Genomic DNA, 7035 nt, shown 5'->3' on the forward strand with positions numbered 1-7035 from the left:
TGGGATTACAGGTGTGAGCCGCCACACCTGGCCTATGTCTTTAACATTTATCATAACAAGACAAAAACTAGTCTTAAGAAATCATTTCTTTTCTTTTTCTTTTTTTTTTTTTTTGAGGTAGAGTCTCTCTCTGTCGCCAGGCGCCAGGCTGGAGTGCAATGGCGCAATCTCAGCTCACTGCAACCTCCGCCTCCTGGGTTCAAGCAATTCTCCTGCCTCAGCCTCCCAAGTAGCTGAGATTACAAGGCAGGTGCCACCATGCCCAGCTAATTTTTTGTATTTTTAGTAGAGACAGGATTTCACCATGTGGGCCAGGATGGTCTCGAACTCTTGACCTTGTGATCCGCCCACCCTGGCCTCCCAAAGTGCTGGGATTACAGGTGTGAACCACCACCTTATATAGAAATCATTTCTATATAAGATTTTGGTTGAAAAAAATCATTCAACGCACAATAGGTCAATAAACTACCCTAACTTGTCCACTACATGAAGAACTGCCTCAGAGGGCAGGAGGGCAGGAGGGAGGGAGGAGATGGGGCAGAATGCTGACAACGATACGTTAAGGCTCCAGGCGAATGTTTTATTTGTTTTTTTTTTTGCTTAAAATTGTAGATGTGAACAACTCTGTGTCTAAAGTCAAAGCAAGCTTTCCCCGACTTACTGAACTCTACAGATTCTTCATTCTAGCTTTCAAAAATCCTTCAGAGTTTAGACTTTCTGGGGATAAGGAAATTTCACGGAATCAATGATAGCTTCCAGTAGATCCCAAAAAGGAAGCCATGTGGAAAGTGAGTCAACTTTTTCTGGGTGATTCCAGGGGCCAGAACAGATGGCAACCACGTTGATAAAAATCTGCTAGTACAGGCACCCTGGAGAGGAGGACGGCAACTCTGCCACCCTGGGGGAGTCCCTGGACTCTGCTGTGCCTCCCGCTGCCTTGTGCAAAATGAGGACGTCGTAACCTCCCACAGAGGCCAGCTCTAAGGGATACACTGGGACTCTGTACACAGCTAAGCCCAGGGCTTGTGTTTTGCATCGTGAGCGATCAGTGCGTATTTTCCAGCTGATTGCAGCGCCGCAAGGACAGGAGTCCAGTGTTACTAGGTCTGCCTATTTACCAAGAATCAGAAATGCAGATTTTTATCTGGAATCTTTGCTTTTTAAAATGTCAGCCCATGTGAGATGTTTTGTAAAACATGAAGGGTCCAAACTAAATACACCTGCAAGCGAGGTCTGGCTTACAGGAGCCAGTTTGCCCCTGTGGTCTACACTGGCCACAGGTGCTCGATCACATGGAAGCCACACAGGTCATCCTCCCCACAGGTACAGCTGTGGATGCTCCTGTCGACATGTGACCACGGGCTTTCTCACACTGACACTGACTGCACACTGCCTCCCTCTCCTCTGCGCACTTAGAAAGGGCTGCACTTTGTGCTTTAAGTGATCATTTTATTTCTTAAATGCATTCCAAACATTTCTTTTTCTGGTGTGTGTGTGTGTGTGTGTGTGTGTGTGTGTGTGTGTGTGTGTGTTTGAGATGGAGTCTGGCTCCGTCGCCCAGGCTGGAGTGCAATGGCATAATCTCAGCTCACTGCGACCTCCGCCTCCCGGGTTCAAGTGACTCTCCTGCCTCAGCCTCCCAAGTAGCTGGTACTACAGGTGCCCACCACCATACCCGGCTAATTTTTGTATTTTTTAGTAGAGACAGGGTTTTACCATGTTGGCCAGGTTGGTCTTGAATGCCTAACCTCAGGTGATCTGCCCACATCAGCCTCCCAAAGTGCTGGGCAGGCATGAGCCACCGCACCTGGCCTCAAACATTTCTCATTGAACACCATGTCTGCATCTTACACAAGTACATTTTGATATATAATGCCTTTGTAATAGTTTATTATTTTATTTGATGGATTTATTGAGCACCTACTATGTGCCAGATATTTTTCCTGTCACTGAGGACACAACAGTGAATGAGACTGATGCAACCCTGTTCTCAAGAGAGCACAGCATCATGGGGGAAATAAGCCATAAAAGAATCAGTGAACAAGATTACCTTGCACAGAGATACATGCTACAAACACAATAAAGCAGGATCCATAGAGACTTATGGGAGGAGGGGCTACTCAGAATCGGACAGAGAGGCCTTTCCAAGGACGCACTATTTGAGTGAAAGCAGATGGCAAGAAGGCAGCAGCCCCGTGACGGTCTAGCAGAGAGAATGCCAGCTGAGAAAATATCCAGTGCAAAGGCCCAGGGGCAGGGAGGGATTGATGTCCCGAGTGGCTGGCAGGAGATACAGTCGGAAGAATACATGGGAACAAGCCAAGAAGGGATCGCCTGGCTGAGGTCAGGAGGCTTTAGTCTGAGTGTGATGAACTTCTATTGGGGAGTTTTGAGCAGAAGAGTGTCAGGTTCCCTTTGCAGTTTTTTTGTTTTGTTTTGAGATGGAGTCTTGCTCCCTTGCCCAGGCTGGAGTGCAGTAGCATGATCTCAGCTCACTGCAACCTCTGCCTCCCAGATTCAAAAGATTCTCTGCCTCAGCCTCCTGAGTAGCTGGGATTACAGATGTGCATCACCGCATCAGGCTAATTTTTGTAATTTTTAGTAGAGATGGGGCTTCACCATGTCGGCCAGGCTGGTGTCAAACTCCTGACCTCAGGTGATCTGCTTTCCTCGGCCTCCCAAAGTGCTGGGATTTGGATTGGATCAGGCCTGAGCCAATGTGCCTGGCCACCTTTGTGTTTTTAGCAGATGATGTCAGCTGCTGAAGGGAGGAAAGCCAGTAGCCTGGCACGGGTGGAAACTATGTCCGCAGTGTCCTAGGTGAGAGATACTGATATCTTGGACCAGAGTGGACAGATGTAATTCTGGGCTTTCTCGAAACTCTACTATGTAAGACAAGGGTCATGCAAGGTTGATCTGTTGGGTTTCATAGGATGGAATCCTGAAAGTCTGAAGGCCTGGCCCTTTGGGGACTTTAGGGGTCACTGTATACAAAGCTTTTGCAGACAACACAGTGAGGTCCAGAGTAGAGAAGGAGCAGTACAAGGTCACACAGCTGGTCAGTTGGGAAGACCAGGCTGGGAACAGCATCTCCAGGCTGTGGGACATACATTTTCTAGTGGACAAAACCCAGACAGTCTAGAAAAGGCTCATACATAGAACTGAGCACCATGGTCTGCAGGCTTCCGGCCAGTAAAGCCTGCTCCAGGCCTTCACATGCTGGTCACATCTTCCATCATGACATTTTGGGAGGGTTTACCAACATCTTTTCACACTAGGCTCTGCCTCCCTAACTGTCAGCACTTTCAGATGAGAGCCCATCTCCAATTGCCATTGACTCCCTCCACTTGTTGTGTGACAAGGACATGCTGGCTGAATTGAGGTCAAAGACTTAGGGATGGTGCCTTCAGTCCCAGCATATGAGAACCAGGTAGGCTGACCCTCTGTAGCATGATGACTGATACACGGGCTCAGGATTCAGCAGATGAAGTAACTGAGCAAATTGAGGATACCAGGCGTGGTGACTGACTCCTGTAATCCCAGCACTTTGGGAGGCTGAAGCGGGCAGATGACCCGAAGTCAGGAGTTGGAGACCAGCCTAGCCAACATGGTGAAACCCCATCTCTACTAAAAATACAAAAATTAGCTGGGCGTGCTGGCAGATGCTTGTAATCCCACTACTTGGTAGGCTGAGGCAGGAGAATCGCTTGAACCTGGGAGGCAGAGGTTACAATGAGCTGAGACCATGTTGCTGCACTCTAGCCTGGGCAACAAGAGCAAAACTCTGTTGCAAAAATAAAAATAAAAAAGCACTGAGTAAAAAATAACAGTTGTTACAGCATGAAAGCTCTGTTCATTTATTCAATTGCAAATGAACTGCAATCTGATTCGGAACATAAAGCAAGCCCAGCTCTGCTGAGTGACTTTCCCTGTGGTCTGCGCAGCCTGCTACCTCCCTGAGCTGCAGCAGGATGTCCAGCGGGAAGGAGAATGAGATGACAGTTGGCGAGTTCCTCCCGCTCGGCATCACCAGTGACCCAGGGCAGCGGCAGCTCCTCTTCCGGCTCTTTCTGTGTGTGTACTTAGTCACTGTGGCTGGAAACAAACTCATCATCCTGGGCATCAGCTCCGACCCTCACCTGCACACCCCATGTACTTCTTCCTCACCCATCTCTCCTTGTCGACATCTGCTTCACCACCAACCTATTCCCCAAGCTCCTGGCCAACCATGTGGCAGGAACATGGATGAACTCTTATCCCCACTGCCTGACTCAGATGTACTTCCTTATCTCCTTTGCCAACGTGGACACCTTTCTGCTGGCCATCATGACGCTGGACTGCTACGTCGCCATCTACAGACCCCTGCAGTACTGCTCCGTCACCACCCCCCAGCTTTGTGGGGGGCTGGCCACACTAGTGTGGGCGGGCTCCAGCCTCATCTCCCTGGTCCACACGGTCCTCATGAGCAGATTGGCATTCTGCTCCTCTGCCAGGGAGATCTCACATTTCTACTGCAACGCCTACCTGCTCATGAAGATTGCCTGCTCAGACACACGTCAGTCAGCGTGTGTTCCTGGGGGCTGTGGTCCTGTTCTTGGCCCCCTGCGTGCTCATCTTGGTCTCCTACATCTGCATGGCTGCAGCCATCCTCCATATTCCATCTGCCACAGGAAGGTGCAAGCCATGTTCCACATGTAGCTCCCACCTGTCTATGGTCACCCTGTTCAACGGAACTGTCCTGGGGATCTACATATGACCCCCAGACTCCTTTTCAGCCCAGGACACCATAGCAATCATCATGTACACCATGGGGACCCCCATGCTAAACCCCTTCATCTATAGCCTGAGGAACAAGGACGTGCAGGAGGCCGTGAGAAGGCTCTTCAGCAGGGACTCATACCCATGACAGTGCTGGTGAGTGCTGGACTGATGTCCCAGGAGGTTCAAGATAGGAGGAAATGGAGGCTGACTCGAAGTCACCTCAACAACATCTCCTTCCACACACCCATTTAGACTATTTTTAGAGAAGGGAAAAAAACCTCTGAAATTGGAAGAATAATTAGAAGAGAAGTTTACTATTAGAAGAGATATGCCTATCTCTGGGAATCTAAATCAGCTGCAGGTAACAGAAAATCCCAATTACACCTAGTTAAACAAGATGGGGTTTATTTTTGTCTTCCATAATGACAACTCCAGAGTAGGGAGTCCAAGGGCAGAAATGTGGCTTCTTCTAGATCCCTCCTCCACCAGCCATAGAGTGAGGCTTTCATCCCTATGTTTCCAAAATGGCTGCTGGGGATCCCACCATCTTGTCTTGTCCCACTGGAAGAATGAGGAGAGAAAGGGCAAAAAGGCTTTATCACTTTCAAGAGATTTCCAGAATCGCCACTCAGCATCTTCTTTTCACATCTCAATGGCCACCTGCCTGCAAAGCAGGCTGGGAAAGGTAGTTGTCATATGTTGCTGTTGTTTGTTCACTTATTTGTTGGGGTTAGACACATTGCCACTTCCAATAAAATAGAGATTTTCTTAGAAAGGAAGAGAAGGAAGTGAATAATGGACAAACAACAAGAAGGTATGCTGCAATACCTGACTTATTTTGCCACATTCACAGATGTGAGATCATATTGTTATTTTAGGAATTTTGTACATGGATTCCCTCTGGACTGATTATGTATTAGGAGGCAAACCGGATGCATTTCCACACTCCTGAGACTACAGAATCAAAAGGCAATCCCATTGTTCTCCTAAACATCGGAGTGAGGTTCCTTCTGGTGGAGACAGCAGTATGAGGAAAAGTGATAGGGAGATTTTGTGGCATTAACTTTTTGTCAGACTATAATTTTTAAAGGAGGAGTAGATTTTATTTGAGATTTGTTTTTCCTCTGTGGGAACATTTGTTTGTTAGAGTTTCACTCTTGTTGCCCAGGCTGGAGTTCAGTGACATGATCTCAGCTCACTGCAACCTCCACCTCCCGGGTTCAAGCAATTCTCCTGCCTCAGCCTCCCGAGTAACTGGGATTATGGGTGCACACCCACCATGCCCAGCTAACTTTTGTGCTTTTAGTAGAGACGGGGTTTCACCATGTTGGCCAGGCTGGTTGCAAATTCCTGACCTCAGGCGATCCATCCGCCTTGGCTTCCCAAAGTGCTGGAATTACTGGCTTGAGTCACCGTGCCCAGCTCCTCTGTGGGAACTTAATATGGGAAAAAATGTATACTGTTCAAATTTTGCATGTTATAATATTGATATAAATTGCTCTTAAAATAAAGCACCAAAATACTCCAAATGTAATAAAGGACACAGTAAAGCATATAGTAAAATATCAACATTATAGTAAAATATCAAATATTTCACAAGGCTTTGTGGAACATATATTTTCCAATATCAGGTCCAATATATAGGTCCAATATCAAGGGCTAAATCAATACAATTTTTAAAAAATCGGCTGCATGAGACTTTGTAATTACTATGCCTTCCTATTTTTTCTATGCTCTGATGTTTTGACATTGAGGGCTTCTACAATGGGAGAGGGACTGACCCTCCCAGAGCTAGGTAATTCCTAGAGATCGCAAACAACTCAACCAGGGTGGTGCCTTCGACATGCAAGCTCATCATTCCAGAACCCAGACCACCCCCAGCTCCTCACTCTGGGCCAACACTCCGCTTCCATAATTATCCCAAGTCCCGGTATCAGGCCGTTAGGTACAGATCCTATGCCCAGAGCTCACTGAAATTACTCAAATCAGCCAATCCCAAGCCTGTGTAACCTGCCTCTCCCATTCCTGACTGCAGAAACCACAACAAAGCCTCTTCCCCATGTTTCTTCTTGCTTCCTCTACCTCCTGACCAAGGCTAGCACTTCCCCCGTGGCCCTCCATGGCATTCTGTGCCTCCTGTTTCCAGCAATCTGTGATATAAAAATGTCTTCCTTCAAGACAGTCATTTCTGTGTCTGTGTGTCTTACCATACCTGATTAAAACAAATCCTAGGAATGTGTTTATCCCGATGTGACTGTTTGTTTGTTTGTTTGC

At 47.5% G+C, this 7035-nt stretch overlaps 1 pseudogene; it reads left to right on the plus strand.

Annotated features, from left to right (window-relative positions):
* The first annotated feature begins 3971 nt into the window (after window positions 1-3971).
* Window positions 3972-4906, plus strand: LOC100395765 (olfactory receptor 1f45-like; annotated as a pseudogene).
* Window positions 4907-7035: the final 2129 nt, after the last annotated feature.

This window comes from Callithrix jacchus, chromosome 2, assembly GCF_049354715.1.
Source record: "Callithrix jacchus isolate 240 chromosome 2, calJac240_pri, whole genome shotgun sequence".
In the NCBI taxonomy this organism is placed as follows: Eukaryota; Metazoa; Chordata; class Mammalia; order Primates; family Cebidae; genus Callithrix; species Callithrix jacchus.